This window comes from Apteryx rowi, unplaced genomic scaffold (assembly GCF_003343035.1).
Source record: "Apteryx rowi isolate R43461 unplaced genomic scaffold, aptRow1 scaffold_149, whole genome shotgun sequence".
Classification (NCBI taxonomy): Eukaryota; Metazoa; Chordata; class Aves; order Apterygiformes; family Apterygidae; genus Apteryx; species Apteryx rowi.
Window position 1 is genome coordinate 15,879 of NW_020447741.1, and position 18,768 is coordinate 34,646.

Consider the following 18,768-nt stretch of genomic DNA (forward strand, 5'->3'; position numbering starts at 1 on the left):
CAATGTGTACAAGTATCTGAAGGGAGGGTGTCAAGAGGATGGGACCAGACTCTTTTCAGTGGTGCCCAGCGACAGGAYGCGAGGCAACGGGCACAAACTGAAACACAGACAGTTCCATCTGAACATGAGGAAAAACTTCTTCACTGTGAGGGTGACRGAGCACTGGCACAGGTTGCCCAGAGAGGTTGTGGAGTCTCCTTCTCTGGAGATATTCAAAACCCGCCTGGACGCAATCCTGTGCAACATGCTCTAAGTGACACTGCCTGAGCAGGGGGGTTGGACTAGATGATCTCCAGAGGTCCCTTCCAACCTCAGCGATTCTGTGATTCTGTGATTCTGTGATTCTTGCAACCTTTTCGTAGGAAATATCTCTAGCCTCTATTATTAGAGATGTGGAACTTCTGCACATGAAGACAACAGGCATTCCTAGACCACATCATGGACTAGGATGCAGACAATTCAGAATTAGCACATCCAAACTTATTTTGGAAATGGAAAGAGGCTGTTAATGACTGGTGAGGTCTCTCTTTCTCTCTGGATGCCCAGTATGTTGCTGAGCAGTGCCAGATTTTTGGTGCCATGTTATCTTGGCTGGTTTGGGCAATGTACTTCATGATCCACTTGATTGTGGGTCAACTGAAGTTCAAGTTCCTAAATCCTGAAACTGGGAGAGCAGAGGGACACATTGTCCAAGTGCTACCAGACTTGCAAAGGCATCTTGACTGCACAGGACAAGAGAACTTCAGCTCTGGAAAAGAAATTCCAAGCCCAGACAGTCACATCTTGGCAAAACAAGAAGTGCACAGATCTGCATCAGATGAACATGCTGCTTGTCCCATTTCCTTTCCTTGAGTTTTAGTCTGTTCCTCCTCACTGCCTCTCCCTTTCTCTTCACTGTCCGCTCTTACCTGCTTTTGTTCTCTTTACTATGTGCAAGTTCGGTGCCCAGTAGGTTCCCTACCTTAAAGGATATGTTCCTTTTTCTCCCACAGCTGTTCTTCACATTTCTTTCTCTGTTCTTCCTTTCGTCCTGGGGGTTTCCACTTCTCCAATCTCAGACTTTTTAGACAACCCACAAAGGAACATTCCTCTGAACCTATCCACTCTCCAGAAAAACAGTGCTCTGCCAAGGCCGGGTTATTCTGTATGAATGACCTCCAGCACAGGAACACAAGCCTAAAGTATAAGCATGACTTGGTCATGCAAAAACCGACCTCAACAGGACTTGAGAGATACTTGACCAGTCTTTGCTACCTAACACTGGGTGTCAGGGCAACACTCAGAGTCCATAGAGCTGATCAGAAATCACACAGCTCTACATAGATGGCATTCCTGGTCTGTCAGCTTTCTGCTCTGGCATCTGTTTGATATCACTCCTGTTTCTGCAGCTCTCCAGAAGTGAGGCTGAGGGCAGTGCCTGCCCTTTTAAAAGTCATATTAACAAGAATGATGTCTATCATCCTAGAATTTATGCTTTAGAGTATGATACATATAAACACCATTGCTGTCATTCTCCCAAAACTTGATCCCTTTCCCTTCTGACTCATAAAATAAAATAATCCTTGTAAACAGAAAACGTAATCTTATAAAACAATCCTTTCAGCAGAGCCCTGTGACAGAACAACCTYTTGTGGACTTAAGCATATCCAAGAACGAACAGCTCTCAATGTCTGTCAGAAGCTAATCTGGCTGGCTGCCCTGTTGCTCTACACAAAATTTTGCCTCTTCCTTTTGCTAAGGCCAGTTCTGTAATACCAGATTCTGCCAGCCCAGGAACATCAGCTCAGGGTGCAAGTCCCTGAACTTTGAACTGCCCTGGTTAACATTACCCTGCAGGTAAAATAACTGGTATGGAAAAAGTTATGCCAAGAAAAGAAAATCCATCTCAGCCTGTACTGTCTTTCACTGAAGTGGTAAAACTATATGACCGAACAGCACCAGCCATAAGTAGATTCTCTGTCTGCACAAAGGCACTTTTTGGACACAGATATGATGGATTTCACACAGCAGAAAAAGCAGCATAAGCATTACAGCATAAGCAAAGTCTTCATATTAGTACAGCAATGCTCATGAGACAATAATCCTGCTTGGGTCATATGTACCAGAATACACAAACACATAGGAAAAAACGTATCTTTACTACAAAGGTTTTACCATCTAAGATCTCAGTGTTACAGCCTAATTTATTCACAAACATTCAAGATTTCCTTTAGTGAAGAACATTGGATTTTTCTCTGCTAAGAAGGTGAACTGGTCCCAGATAATACAGCGAAAGTACATACTATTAATAACAACACATTTTTGTGCTTACACCTGGGATTTCATCTTTTAAGCACCTTGCCTTGCATGAAAACAGAGCATTCAGAAGTAGCCGCCATTCGTTCACCAACAGACTGTATACGGTACTTGAGAGYGTCATGTCGTTGCTATAGGGAACTATAAGGAATTCTCTCCTAGGAGTAGGGAGTGTTTTTGTGAACAAAAAAATGGAGACAAAACAGCATGTAACTTCATCACATTGGAGACTTAGCAATGACAGGAGTAGCAAGATCAAACAGAGCATCTTATTTAATTCTCCCATTCTTTTTCCCTGTACCCCAGGTATACTGCAGTTCCTAAGACATCTGGGAGGTTGTGAATCAACGCAGATAATCTCATCCTTTGCATGTGTAGACACGTTCTCAGTAACAGAGTGGGGAATCAGTGCAAATGAATCCATTGATCCCTTTCACAATTCAGCCACAAACCAATTTAGCGCAAGATTTATGTGATGTCAAGAGCAGCGGTTGTAGCTTGAGCAGTGATATAATTAAGGATGTTTTAAGTGTTTGGGGGGGAAAATGAAAGAGTAGTGTTTCTCTTAACAAACAGTAAAAAGGCACCGATGGAGCAATAATGCTTTTATTGTCTGCATAGTTCTAGTGACCTGACTGTTTTAGCCATAAAAGGTCTTTAAGCTCTAATAGTTTACAATAAAACCAATTATTACTGCAATGGCCCGTGTCATCATTAGAAACGGACAAAGAGTTCTTTCTCCCTTTAAAATTGGCCACAGACAAACATCCTGCACACATGATACAGTATGGAATCTGTAGCATTAAATAGGCCAAAAAGTAAAGAAAATTCAAGCCAGCCATATTGTAAGAAGATGTGGCATCTTGTGCAAAAGCAACCACTTTCTAAGCAACCCAGCAGACAGCCTGCCATCAGCAGGAGGTGACACCCTGGCAAAAAGTTATGACATAAAAGGAAACAGAAAGCTAATGAGTGTATAATGATTTATCCATGCAGGCGCACTTTTACTTGCCCCCTCACTTAGCTCTGTAGAAATGATAACTTCAGAAATACTCTGTATTCTTGAGAATTATTGTGTGAAAACACTTTCACTGCAGTAAGAAGGCATACAGCTCCTGCCTCTTTCTGTTCACCTCCTAAGTAGCCCAAATCCCACATTTCTCCTAAGAGGTTAAACTTGTTCAGAGCCCATAAATTGACAAACAGAAACTCCTCGGTCCTTAATGCCATCACTCAGGAACCTCTCCAGTGGCTTGTGTGAAGCCAGAGTGAGATGAGTGGAATTCACCTTCCATGCTGTAGTTTTGAGCACCTACTGCTCAGATACTGCCATATTTTAAGTAGATCTAAGATTTATCACTTAATGGACTGACAGTTAGTTAGTTGTGTTTATGAAGCATTAGAAAACAGACCTTAGTAAAATACTACCTATTAATAGAATGTGTTTCTACTCAGGTAATGGTTTCTGCACAGCCTTTTCAAAAGGCTTGATACAAACTGAAGGGGTCTAGGTAGATCATTGAAAACAAACATTTCATTCAACAACTGAGATATTCACACTCAAATTTTACCATCAGCTTTGTGATCTTCTCTACCACACTTAGCTCTCTTATAAGTTTAAAGATCTGTTGGTCACAGGTAGTTAAAAATTAATTTTGTTAGCATTGTTTAAATATGTTTTTTTGATGCAGGACTTTTTCAGACCTTTTCAAGGTGTGTGTTTATTATATGCACATAAAGCTGGGAAAAGAATATTAAACAACTAGCCTTTCTAAATAATCACCAAAAAAATCACAGAAAACATTGCTGTTTTTTCTGTGAAAGACTTAATAACTTCCCCCMCACACACTCAACTAATAAGTAGGGTCTGACATTGCTTGATAGCTTAGCAGCTCACAGATAGCCACAAGTTCTCTTTTGACTTTCCAGAAACATGACAGAAAGGAGATCAGACTTCCTTGAAAAACAGACTTACCTCCCTGTAAATCATATTGTTCTTACCCCCAAGCTCTATAGTGCACTTGCATATTTGTAAACAGTATTCATTAGTAGTTATAATAAATATTATACTCAGTGTATTCTGAGTGGTTAACATTGCTATAGTATTTATAATGTAACATTGTGTGTTATCAATGATATTAAACATGAACTCTGCAAAAATTTTGAAAAGCATCTTAACTGCATTATCACAGAATAATACCTGATGCAAAGACAGGCCAATTGCTTAATTAACGAGTGTTTCAAACTGAAGGTTAACTGTGCTTTTCTTTTAGCTGAAGCTTATAACCCTGCTTAAGTAAACCACCAATCATTTATTTCTGTTTTATGTTACAAAAACTTTCAGCAAGGCCTCCTCAAAAGCACAAGTAGTTTCTTTACATAACCTTACTGCAAAAAAAGCCGTGGTATTAACTGTCTACTTAAGTGAAGCTATGGAAAACTGAAACACAACCTGCATATTATGGCAACCAGTATTTCTTTTCCTTTACTCTTCTGAAGTCCCTAAATCCTCACAGATTATACTTGAAAATAAGACTTGCAGCAAAATGTATCACAGCAAACACTTCTATTCCTGAGATACTTCAACCTTGTTTTTCTAGATACCTTTTCTCTTTGCTTTTCTGACCAGTGTTATTGTTTTGTTTTCAAGATACTCTAAAAAAAAATTCATCTGAAAAATAGCATTCTCCTATCAATGGATTAAAAGCTTAACTTTTCTGTAGGAAGAAAAAAATGAGTGTAGGAGCTAAGTTTCAATAGCTTTTAGCAAGCTGTGTGCCAGATTTAGAGCCAGTGAAATTGAGCTGCCTTTATAGACTCATCCTCACTTAAAGTGTACAAAGCCCATAAAAATAGAAAAATTACATCATATTCTGCTGCGTCATTTCCTCACTGGTATCTGCATTTTCGTATACACATGTCTATGAAAAATGGCATATTGGATATGAAAACATAGTCGTCTATTCACAAGGCACCTTGTTAGGTTAAATGCACACCTCTCTCTGCCACCTCTCCGTGTACCATAACTGAAGTACTATAATTAGTAAGTAAATTGCAATCTGGCAGAAATGATTTCTAACTTAATAACATCCTTTCAGTATGCATCTGTAATACTACAGGCAATATGCTTATGCCTGGGAGTGCTGCACATTACCCTTGTCCATTTTCCAGCGTACTTTGGTTAACATTTGAAACAGTGCAACTTCCTCATTAATCTCCATATAAGCTAAGCAATTCCCATGAAACATATGATTTATGGAGAGGTTTTAAGACTCCTATCCAGAGCAGCAATATCTGCGCCCATTTGTCAAATAAGCATGCCGTGCACAGGTTGGCAAATTCCAGTCTCGCTTGAAGAGAATCTAAGACTTAATTCCCGAAATGTCTGTCGCGCTGAATTATTGCCGAGAGTAACAGGAGGGAAGCGGAGAGAGCAGGGAATTCTGTCAGGAGCCATAATCACTTCCTTGATGCTAAAGATTCATTCACATCATGCTATTCCCCCGGGCAGCCTAAATGCATGCACTCAGCTGGCATCCACGGTTTGCACAGCCCCGCTCGGCTGGAGTGTGGGGCACTACCGTCCGGCTCCAGCCCAAGCTGCATGCGGAGAAGGGGCCGGCAGCGCCAGCCATGCATCCGCGGAGAGCTCGCCATGGCAGCTCTCCAAAAGGAAGGATTTTCTCAGCTAGCCACTTTACTTCCCCTTTGACCCCCGGAGGCAGTGAAGGAGGCTGGCAGGCAAACATACACCTGTCTCAGGAGACATGTTGGCCTTAGTAGTAGCATCACCGCATTAAAGGTGTTAATGTATTTTTCCCACATGTATTTTTAATTTCCAGAATGCTTTAACACCTGGAAGTACAAAGCTAATATGCTGAAATAAGCTACATCTATATAACTTGTGGAAGTGCGTGATTAGTTTAGTATACTGCAGAGCCTTGCTTATATGTTCTAGGGTTTTTTAATAAAAGATATAGGTAAGTCGCGTTTGTTTGATTGACGTGCATTGCATCCATTTTTCAAAAGGTAATATTCAGTCTGTATTGTTTCATACAAACCATTCTGCAACAGTTACACAAAGGATTTTTTAATAATGTTTACACTTTCATAGTTTTATCAGGAACAATCACAAATTCATATGTTGCATCAAAAAACAAGCCATTTATCTGATTGAAAGGTGATAAAAAAAGGAAGTCTCATGCAACAAACAATCACTTACGAGGTCAATAAATCAAACAGCTCAAACATAGGAATACCTACATACTTATTCATACTGGCCGTGTTTTATTCCTATAGATTTATATTTTGGGGAGAAGAAACTGGAGCAGAGAGAACCAATTTACTCCCCCTGCTAAAGTCAATATTAACTGCGACACCGCTAACTGCAGTTAAAATCTGAGCAACATCTCAAACACGATTGTGTTTTTTCTTCCCTTGCTGAAGCTTTACAGAGAAGCATAAGCTCTGCCAGAACAGGCAAAATGAAGTACAGGAGGCAAAGACGATTCCATATGAAAAAAAAGTTAGGCTGAGATATTCTCAAATACATCTTGTTAGTGTTTCAAAAATAAGGTAGTTCATTCCTTCACTGACACATCGTATTTAATCTGACTTCCCTCCTGGTGCTCTTCCTGCCATGTGCTCTCTTTCCCAAGGCTCTGAATGACTCAGCTAATGTTTCACAAGCACTAGTTTTGCAGATAAAATCTCTGCTCTTCTCTCCTCTCTCTGTGATATAATTTTTCAAAACCAATGCTTCAGTGATTAGCATTATCTGAGCTGGCCAGACTACAACAGAAACCTACTATGGTCTTTCAAAGTCTGGACTCTCAAGCACAAATCCCATTGAAATGAAGAGACTGGAGCCCCAGTTAGGCGCTTCGTGCCGTGACCCAGGAGAATTCGCTACCTTCTGATCTTTCACATCCAGGTTCTTTACACAGGGAAATACACCCTGAGTAGTCTTTTGTCTACCAGAGCAAGAACTGTGACTCTGGATATGTACACCAACAATTTTGTCAAAGGCTCTGAGGCAGGTGCCTCCTGAGGTTAGATTTGTTTGCTTCATGACTGAATTCTGCTTTCAGACACATATTAGCCTTTATTGTGAGTTACCTAGTCTTACTCTCATTTATGTCAGTATAATTAGTGTTTTATCACATGGGTTGAAAATTTCCTTTTAAATCTAAATCAGAAGAGAAATGCATGGATTATACTTCTTTGATAGAAAGATGCGTTAAAGCCATATGACGTTTACTGTCATTTCATAAAGCCTGGATCATTTATTGATGCCCTATGTTATTCTAGATTAATAAAAATGTAATTTTGTTGATTTAGTTTCAAACCTGGGTATGCAGCTATCATTACATCATCTTCTGCTTTCCAGAACATAATAGCCTTCTAGTCACAGATGTGCTGTCCACAGATTTAATACAATGGTATGTCTTCTAATGTATGAGTGCTCTGCTAATGCCCCTTACAGAACACCATGGCTGGTTCACACCAGACATCTAGACACATTGCTTCATTTTTAAATACCCCATATCCTAGGAAAGTTTCTCACTATTACAGAGAAATGGGATAAATATCTGAGTTAATACAATGGTAATAGGAAGCAGCCCATAGAGTAGAAAAGAGTGTTATTTTATCCATACCTTTACAGCTAGTAACAAAACCCTGAAAGATACGGCAAAGCAAAGAGTAGGTTTTTGCACCAGAGTTCCTCAAAACTGTCAGCCAGGGTAGAACAGAGCAGTTCCAGTGACCTAAATGCATCCAAAAGGTCAGCAAACGTCAAAGCTTCTTCAAGAGCCCTCATTCTGCACTTGCTCACATTGGAAATAATGCTTCCCTGAAGAAGTTACTCAAATTTAACATCTGGGTTAGCCGATCCCCTCAAGTAAACATCCACAGCACACACACCTGTGCTCAAGTCCCACTCATGTCGCACTGCCACAGTAATGCAACACTCTGCATTTGGCTTTCCCATTTCTGGGAGTGTATACAAGGAACCTGAATGAGCCACACAGGAACTGTTTTTGTATTGAATCATGAGACTGCTTCTCCACCTTCTTGTGGCCCTGTGTGGGTGTGTTTTTAGCCTGCCAATACAACAAATCAAAACATTTCTGATTGCACATGCTTTCTTCACTCTGTTCTGGCCACTGCGATGTATAACCTGTAACTTATCCTACTAATATAAGAGAGTTCAGACCGAAATATGAAACTTTCTGGAGCAGAAGCACCCAGTCCCCATATCTCAGTGGTGGCAGGCCTGATCAGGAGCATCAGGCAGGCAGGATGAAAAGCTGAAACAGAAGATGCAAACTGAAGTCACTTCAGGTTCTCTGAGGTGGTCTGGTAATTCACTGCTGCTTCCAGGACAAGAATTAGGAGACGTCAAATGAAGTTAGTAGGGTGAGGGAATGGAAACAAAGGGAGGTGTTTTTTTCATAAAACATGAGTAATCAAGCTGGGGAACTCTTTGTCACTGGATGTTGTGGATATTAAGAATTCATACAGTTCAAGAGGAGGCTGGCCAGGTTTATGTAAAAAGGTTACTAACTACACAGAAATTACCTTAAGTCTCTATATGCTTGCTGCCAGAGACAGAGCACTTAGGCCAATGGACTATATGGTGACCAACTTCAGTCATTCTTATGTGTTTGTATTTTTTATTTTTACAAGACGGTGCTGCTCTCAAGCAAATTATTTCTTATCCCACATATTAAGATATAGGCCATTATAATATGTAGATGGCATTATATTGGCAATCCTGATAGACATTTCCCTTTGGCTGTGCTCATAAGTTTTAGTAGTTTCTGGCTAGTGCATGGAGAATTAGGTTACCATACGTGGTAGGCAACAGAAACTGCATGCCTAATTTCCCTGTACACTGAAATGAAAATGTACTTGTTAGTGTTTGTACATACAGATGTGCTGCCAAGTGCATCAGCAGTTACTTGAGTCACAGCGTCTGTTGAGTTTCTGAATCATGCTCCTAACCTTGAATGTATTAAGATATTGGAAACAGCTTCTGATCTGTGCTTCATCTATTATATATTTACATACCACATAGAATGTAAGATATGGGACAGTAATAAGTTGTGCTCCTCTTCCTATCCAAGCGACCTGGACTGGGAGTGGCAAGTGCCTTCATATGTGCAGCCAGGTATGCTGGCACATTTACTGGCCCCTCAGTACAATGGCATTGTTAAAAGTCACGCTTTCCCTCCCCACACAAAAACATACCAGTCTACCTTTTTGCCTTAGTCATGAGGTTTCAGACATTTAACTAATGTATCTTCCTTATCTGGCCCTTTGTGCATCGCAGTATTAGCCCTGGAGGGCAAAGAGCTGCTATTAGGAGGGACCTTGACAGGCTGGAGAGATGGGCTGACAGAAACCATGTGAAATTCAACAAAGGCAAATGCGAAGTCCTGCACTAGGGATGCAATAAGCCCCTGCAACCATACAGACTGGGGATCAACTGGCTAAAGAGCAGCTTTACAGAAGAGGACCTGGTGGGCCTCTTGGACAACAAGTTGAACATGAGTCAGCAGGGTGCTCATGCAGCAAAGAGAGCCAACTGCAAACTGTGTTGTATTAGCAAGCATGTAGCCAGCAGGTCAAGGCAAGTGACTCTTCCCCTCTATTTAGTGCTTTTGAGACCACATTCGGAGTACTGTATCCAGTTTGGGGTCTCCCCAGTGTGAAAGATAATGATATGCTGGTGCAAGTCCAGTGGAGAGCCATCAGAATGGTCACAGACAGTGGCTGAAGCACACAACATATGATGAGAGGTTGAAAGAGTTGGGGCTGTTTAGCCCTAAGGGAAGACTAAAAGAAACCTTATTGTTGTCTCCAACTGCCTAATGGGAGAAGAAGAGAGAAACAGCAACTCTTCTTAGAGGTACACAGAGATAGGACAAGAAGCAGCTGACAGAAGTTGTAACATGGGAAATTCTAGTTAGATGTTAAGAAATTTTTGCATTGTAAGCTTGGTCAAATGCTGGTACAGGTTGCCCAGATAATCTGTGGAATATCTATCCTTAAAGATATTCAAAACACAGCCCTGAGCAACCTGCTCTAAGGTGGCTGTGCTTTCATGGAGCAACTCAGTGTCAGAACAGATGACCTCCAGAGGCCCCTTCCAACCCAAAGTATTCTGTAGTTCTATTAGTTCTCCCCAGTGATACTACATTTTAATACCTTACAAATAATTATGCTTTTAGGACAAAACAATCCCTCCCCTCCACAAAGCCCACTGAATCACTACTAACTACTAAAAAGCTTCTGAAAGCAAAACTGGTAAGAATTAAAAAAACAACTGTGTACATTCAAACCTCTATGTACATTAGACAGTGTTTGGAAGAAGGCAGAACAGGGTTACATGACAGGTCCATATTACCAAATATCCTACCTCCAACAGCAACCAGTAGTAGATGCTCAGGGATATAGCAAGAAATCTTACTTGCATATAACATTGAATCAAATGGATAAGCAGAACTCGCCCCCAACCATCTACTGGATGTCTGTGCAGGAATGACTCAACACTTAAGAAGCAACTTCATTTCTCAGGCCAGCACATAAAGGTGAAAGGAAACCTTGAATAGTGGCTAGTGCATTAAAAATCAACCAGAACACTGGAGGAAGTGGCTGAAGGTAGTCATCTCCAAATTTCATCCTCCACTGGGTATATCTCAGAGGCTTATTTAAAAGTAGGTCAAACAGTTCCACCAATAGTTCCACTAAATACCTCCTCCACATCAAGCAATCAGATCCAGGGACTTTCTGAGCTAGAAGTCACATTTGCACCACTATGTACACGAAATGCCCATTGACAGATCTGACATTTTTTTCTATCCTTTCTAATTGTTTTTTAAATGCACTTACACTTTTTACTCTTGAAAAAAATAAAATAAAAGGTTGTGGCAAAGAGTTCAACAACTCAATTGCACACTGCATAAGAAAATATCATATTCTTGCTCTGGTATCAGAACTCCTGGCTGACCATTTCATCAGGTGCTTTGTAGGTTTTGTACTCTGATGGCACAACACATGCAAAGGGACTATGTAATGTCTCTCAGCTCTGCATGTCTCTCCATGTCTCAGTCTCTGCAGAACAGTATGTCTGACAGTATCCCACTCACTCTTCCTTGTGTACCAGAGCAATGCCCAGCACCTTTCTAAAGACAGGACTGAGTTCATGGATTGAATCTGTATTTTATTCCATATCTGACCTGGTGAAAATGAATAGGACATCCATGGGGAGAATGGAAAGCTTGATCAGGTATATTGCTAACTGGTGTCATTGGGAAAGAACCCTTCATTATAGCATGTTGTTGTCTGCAACAACAGATGTAAGGCGAAGCCACAGGATACTCAGTTTACACCCCAGCTGGCTGCCTGAGGCATACCAAAATTGAACATGTGAACTCCCTATGAATAAAATATATTCATAAGTGTTATTTTGTTCTGAGAGTTGTCACTTGCTATTTGATGCAGTGAAGGCAAGCAACACAGYTGTGGACAAGTGTAATCTGTAGTAAGTCAATAACAATTTTTAAGTGCATTACCATAGAGCACAAAAGCTTCTTCCTTTTTAAACATTTGACCTATGTACTTACTCCTTAGCTCACATAACATTTTAAAGCATAAATAGCATTGGGCACATGCAAAAATCTGTCAAAACAAAGCTAAAGCAAAAGCATTAGATATAGATGTAGTCTTCTCAGGATATAATATTCACTCTGGCTTAATCCCTGTGCCAAAAAGGATGATCTCTGATTCAGTGTGCCATTAAGATATGTAAGTAGGTCTGTAGCTGTAAGTAGAAGAGTAGTTTCAGACCTTTCTACATTAAGGACTTTAGCCACGCAGAGTGTTCTCCCAGTAACACCACATGTCTATCGGGCCACTACACAGAATTCCTGTTTCACACCATTATACACAAAGCAAACAGACTGATAAATTTTTATGACAGTTAAGTGCAAAGGGATCTCTGTGTGCAAACTTTTTTGCCAAATTCTGCACGCTCATTTAAATGCAAAAAGGACCATGAGATAATTCCATTTACCTATATTCCCATTTTATAGACTCCTTCGGGAATTGGTTCATTCAAATCAAAAATTCAAGCCTGATCTTCCCATAATTGTGTTATATTTGAACTATTTTCAAGAGRTTTTCTTCCTTTATGTGCTTTCAATAATTCTGGTGTTCAGAGAGTTTGCAGCTGTTCAAGTTGCAGCTCATAGTTGAGTAGCTCTGCCAAGATTTAGACACACACACGTGCATGCATGCACACACAAACACAAGCAAACCCATAGAAAGTAAAGTGGTAAAATATATAAAATCTAATCAGTGTAAAAATCTATTCCCAAGGAAAAAATGCTTTGTCATGTTCAGCATGCCAAATCAACAAATTTGGCATTGTAAGCAAATAATGAATCCAGAAGAAACAAACAAACGAATCTGAGCATTTAGAAAGTTAGCTCTGATGATCTGCTTTCTCCAAGACTTGCTATCTACTGGCACTCTGTCCTATCCCTCCAAGTCTAACATGAGTTAACACTCCCTCACTACTGTCAGAATCCATGGACAAATCCCATCCATATGAGCAAAGCAGCAAAATGGAAAAAGTGGAAGTATGGATGCTTTCCAATGAAGAAGACTTCAGCAGTTTAGAGGCAATAACATGCAGAAAGTAGACAACAAGTTTTCTGTCTGCTACTACTTAACTGAGAAGCCCCAGTCCCTATGTTGGGCACTTCAGACTGGGCTTTGCTTTCTCTCTGACAGTTGTTTATTCCAGCTCATGCCTTCATTTGCTTTCCAGTTTCTTCCATGCTATGTTTTCCTTTCCCATTCTGTCCCTTAATATTCTTGCATGCAAATGTTTTTTCTTTCCTGCTATCATCCCACCTACCTTCCTGTCATCTGAACATAAAAGAATACAGCCTAAGAAGAGTGTAAAGCTTGACTGATTTAAACTTAAAATAACAAAGACTGAAAATTCTGAAAACTGAAATCAGAAAACATGTCCAAAACTGAAGCTCAGGAATGGAATTCCAATTTAACCTTTATTCCATTTTATATTTGTCAAGGACTAAGCCTGGGTACAGAAGGATGCCTCACGAACATCTGGCTGCCATACAAAAAGGTTCTCCCTAACTCACAGCAGCTTAATGACTCATACGGGCAAAATATTTGCAATTGTCTAATAAAAATATTAATCCAGTGATGTTAATGTTGTGCCATCATTATAAAATGGCCGGTTTGGGAGAAGCTGGAGTCTTTTACCAAATAATGCTGAAACCCTCAGCTGAAGAGCAATTTTTTCTCTGTGAGCTACAAACTGAATCTATAATCTTGGCTTTGTTGTAATTAAGGAAGAAGATAATAACTTGTAACTGATTGCTTGCTACTATGTATTCCTTTGGACACTTGCCATATGCAATAAATTATCTTTAAAAAGCATGATAAAGGAAAAAATGGAACAAAAATATCACAACTCTTTACTTTCTTTGCTTCTTTTATTAAGTGACCTCATCACTTTGTTTCAGACAAGAAGCTTCTTTTAATAAAGTCTGTAAGGCGTCCAGCACAAAGTATTTCAAAACCTGGTTGGAGCCTTTGGGTGCTCTAGCAGAGCCAATAACTAACTATAATAACCGCCAGTAAAATGCAAAAGTTATATTCCATGTGTTTCACTGTTTGAAAGGAAATGCGTACCCTGAACTTTCATGAAGGAGAAGTATTCAGTGTCCTAATCAGTCTATAGCCAGAAGGGAAAGGGAGACAGTAACTCATCAGAAAATTCTCGCGCTTGGATTTGAAACTCAGCAGTTGCTGAGTTCCTGGAATGGAGCTGCTTAAACACAGGTTGCTTTGCCTGCACAGGGTATATATGCCATTTCAGTGCCACTCTGCCATACCACTGTCTGTCACTAGGTCAGTAAAGAAATGTCCAACTACACTCTGCTAGCAGTCTCTGAATGACCCTTAGCAGATATCTGTTTTACTTTGGGAAGGTGCTGAGGGGACAAATAATGGGCAAAATTCCACTTTCTCACTTACACAAAAACCTCCATTTTAAGGCAACAGAGTGATTTACACCAGTAAAGTCAGTGGGATTTGAGCCTCTGCACTTGGTTTGCTGGGCACCTGGACTAATATGATAAACATATCCAAAAAGATGCTTTGGACTGTGCAAATTGAATGTGAATTTTCTTCTACTGTGAAATTTTTCTTCTACTACTTCATACAGACTTACACATGCTTACTTTCTCAGAAATCTGAGTGGGGGGGAGAGAGATCTATTTTTGTGCATGACATGATTCTCTGTAGATTAAAAAAAAATCCTATCTTGTATATYATATCTTAGCAGGCTACTGCAAGCTGTTTTTCATTGGTCACTGCCTTTGAATTTTGTAAGTGTTCTGCACAGGTACTGCCTTACATCAGCTATTACAATAATACCTAGTAAAGTAACTAAGATATGAGCTGTAAAAACAAGCAGCAAAATACAAGGTGCCTTGAAAACCAAGCATATTAAATATTCAGACCATAGAGGCCACTCACCCATCCATTTAAAGAGTGTGGCAACAGGGACTAGGATTATTATAGTACCATTCTGGTATGCACTGTTATCTTTGGTTGCATTTCTCTGACCCAGATACTTTCGGTGTGGTTCTTAATGGGGAAAGCTCATGGAAACAGCCAGAAGAGGTCCTCACTCATGCAGTGATGTCTCATTAATTTTCGTGCTTCTCCAAATTCAGCTGCAGTTGTTCTGACAGACAACTTCTCAGGAATTTAGGAAAGGAAGGTGGAGCAAAACAGCATGATAGTATGTTCCATATCAGGGAATATTTAAGAACTTCAAAAACTTTACTGACAGGTAATACTTGATAGGTGAAGATTGCAGGGAGGGATAAGTAAAATTTTTCTGCTACACTGAATTAGCTTAATTGCTCCTTGTTCTTAAGCACTGAAGACAGTAGAGTCCTGAAGAGTTTTCCTCTCATCTCCTTGCCACACTCACCGTGGCTGTTAGTGAGAGGGAGATCATGCAAAGAGAAGGCAAGAGATCCTAAGCAGAAGTAGCAAACACAAAGGCACATGGAGAAAAGCATCCTTAACTCTGTATCAGCAACGGGCTCTGAAGTTGTTACTACTGTGTACGAAACAGCATCAATTTTCTGTAGATAATTCTATGAAAAAAAATTCAAACTTAGTCAAACAAGCAAACAACATGAGGAAAGGAATTACTGAGATAAAAAAAAAAAATTACTATCTCACTGCACAAATCTTTAGGGCACACATTTTGTTTTCCCTGTGCAGTTCCAGTCAATCCATCTTGAAAAGGGTAGACTTTCAGTATGGTCAGGGAAAGGTAATTATTATCAGAGACATGGAACAAACAGTTTGTATGAAGGGAGACTAAGATAGTATTCTCCAGTTAGACAGGCACTGAGACTGACAAAATCTAAGTATGAAGAAGAGTGTGTAATGATTTCTAATTCATATCTCCTATATCTAGGGGAATATTATCATGTAGCAGGTTTAAATTAAACAAAGAAAAATTATTATTTTTTAAATGCAGCGTGTAAGTCAGTTTTGGAACATAACAATGCCAAATGATACCCTTGAGGCCAAACCCATACAAGAGTTCCAACAGCCTCATGGAAAATAAGCCCATCAAGGCTATTTGGTAACAATATTCCAAAAACAGTTCAGGTAGTCCCTAACAGCTGTTTCCTGGAACCCGGCAGGATCACAGTATTCACTGCTTTTTCTCAAGCTCTTCCCAAGCATCTTCACTTAAGCATCAGCAGACGAGATACAGGGCTAGGGAGGCCTCTGGTCTGATGCAATACAACAGTTTCTGCATTCACATCTTTATAGAGCAAACCACTCAATATCTGGGCAGCTGAAGGGGTATGAAGGTAGTAGGACCTCTCTGCATGGAGCATCTCTCTAACAGGTTCCCATTACCTATAAAACTGTAAATAAAAAGTCACAAAACATACAGCATTTGAAGTATGGGGAGAAAAAAAAAAAAGATGAAATTGTAACTTTTTGCAGATATTTTAGATACTGATTTTCTTCAGCAAGTTTGGAATCTTCCAACCTTCTGCCAAATAAAATCAGAGAAAACGAGAGAAAAAACAGTGGCATTCTTCAGGTTTTTCTATGGATTTTTTAGCATCCAAACATATTTCTACTAATGACTAACTGATTATTCATAACTGCTTCACAACATAGTAAAAGAAGGAATTCCTTCTATTAATATTTGATAGGAAGAGTGCTTAACCATTCATACTGCATCAGGAGGAGGGAGGTCTGATTTCAAGCTTATTTCACAACATTCCTAGTGTTAATTAATAACATCTGAGCCCCAAAATAATGACCCATCCTGCCAGACACTTGCATCTGTTTAGAAACATAACTGTTAGAATATAATCATGTATTGTACAAGCATATACAGCCTGAGCGCATTGTATATTTCAACAGCAGGAGAAAAAAAAAAAACAGTAAGCAGGCTGAAAAAGACCTTACTTTTAGATGCATGAATCCAACAAACCATCAACAGGGAAAGACCCACCCTGCTAAGAGTAAGCTGAGATTTGTAATGGTCCTGGATTCTGTATATTTTTTAATATCTAAGCATATAAAGAAAAATATTTTTCTAGTGATTATTTTCTCAGATTCATTTAAAAAGTCCGCTCCACTTTTCCGCCTCTATTGAAAATATATTCATCCAAAACTTACCTATTTCAGTTCATTAGGTACCTACCACAGTTTTTCCTTTGCTTACCTAATTTTTGCTTTAGTATATTTAGATAGCACCACTGAAATCAGGATTTTTACCTGTTCTTGGACTCACATTGAGCTCCTTTTCGAAATCTTTCAATGATTTTTTCTCATCACCCTTATGAGATTCAAGTTACTCATCTGCCACTTTTAATTCTCTGCACAATTCTTCCCAGATCTCTGCTCTTACTACTTACCCCCGACATGTAACAAGATAGCAAACTCAGAAAAGACTTTTCTCATGAGTCACCTGCTATCCTCTTGCCAAAGCCCTACATGAAAATTGAGGACAATTTCCTGCAGAGCTCCCCTGACAGGTGGGCTCATTTGCAACTTGAACTGCAATGAATCTTCCCCTATCATCTACTCAACTGCATATTCATTTCTTTAAGTTACTGCAAATCTTTACAAATGTTCAAGGCAGAGTGTAAAGGGATTTTGTTCCTTCTAAACACTCAAATGAGAACTACAAACACCTCTCCCCACATTGATAGGCAGACTTGGCTATAACTGATACCTACCATTACTTTTCTGATGTTCTCCAAAGCCTTTGCAGACAAAGGCAAACTTGGTATCCAAAAATAAAAAAACACCCCAGAAAATGAAGCCATCAACTAATAATCTTCCACAAAGATTTTAATGCACGTTTTGAAATAAGTCGAAGTAGATAAAATTCAGGGGAAAACAATCTAATATGTGAAATCATTAAGTTACTTAAAAATTAGTTCCTTAATAGAGTTAAGAAAACTATAAAGCTTAAGTATATCTTAACATTAAGAATTACTTCCTGAAGGCAGTTTGAGTCTTGATTCTCTGAAGAACAGAAGGATATCATGAGAAGGGGAATCAGAAACCTGTGGAGATTTTATTCAAGTTGGAAAACTCAAGCTGCACATTACATAAATGTTACAATCCACGTAGCTTGTTACATAAATGAACAAGTAATGGCCATGCACCACCTGGTTCCTTACTGGGAAGCTTGCTTTTGTATAATTCTTGCTGTACAACAAATCAGTATTTAATTAGCTGCTCATTCTGTAAGATTTATTATACATATAGGTATATTCCAGAGTTAGTTCATATGCCTTATATTTAAGTGACAAAGTATCTAAAAACAAGATTCTAGTTTAATAAAAACTAGAGGCAAGTCTCAATTTTTAAGCATGCAGACAACTTTACTCATACAACTCTAATCAGGTATGAGTGAGGCAAGGAAGGTTTGCATTTTGAAAGAACAAGAGAAATACTGTCATACAAGAAAGAGTGAATAATTTGCATTTGGATAAATTTCTCTCCTAGCTTTATAGTTCAGTTTACAATTAGGAAAATAGCCATAAAAGGAATCTGAACATCACTTTYAGAGTTTGAGCTCTTCCAAAAAACTTTAATATTGTACTTCAAAAGGACAAAGATTGTTTTAAGTTAGGCTGTGCTGTTTTGTATTTGTTAGAGTAAAACAAAAAGATGGAAGATTCAAGTAACTGCTGTAGAAAAGGTTTCACAGAATCACAGAATCACAGAATCGCTGAGGTTGGAAGGGACCTCKGGAGATCATCTAGTCCAACCCCCCTGCTCAGGCAGGGTCACTTAGAGCATGTTGCACAGGATTGCATCCAGGCGCGTTTTGAATATCTCCAGAGAAGGAGACTCCAC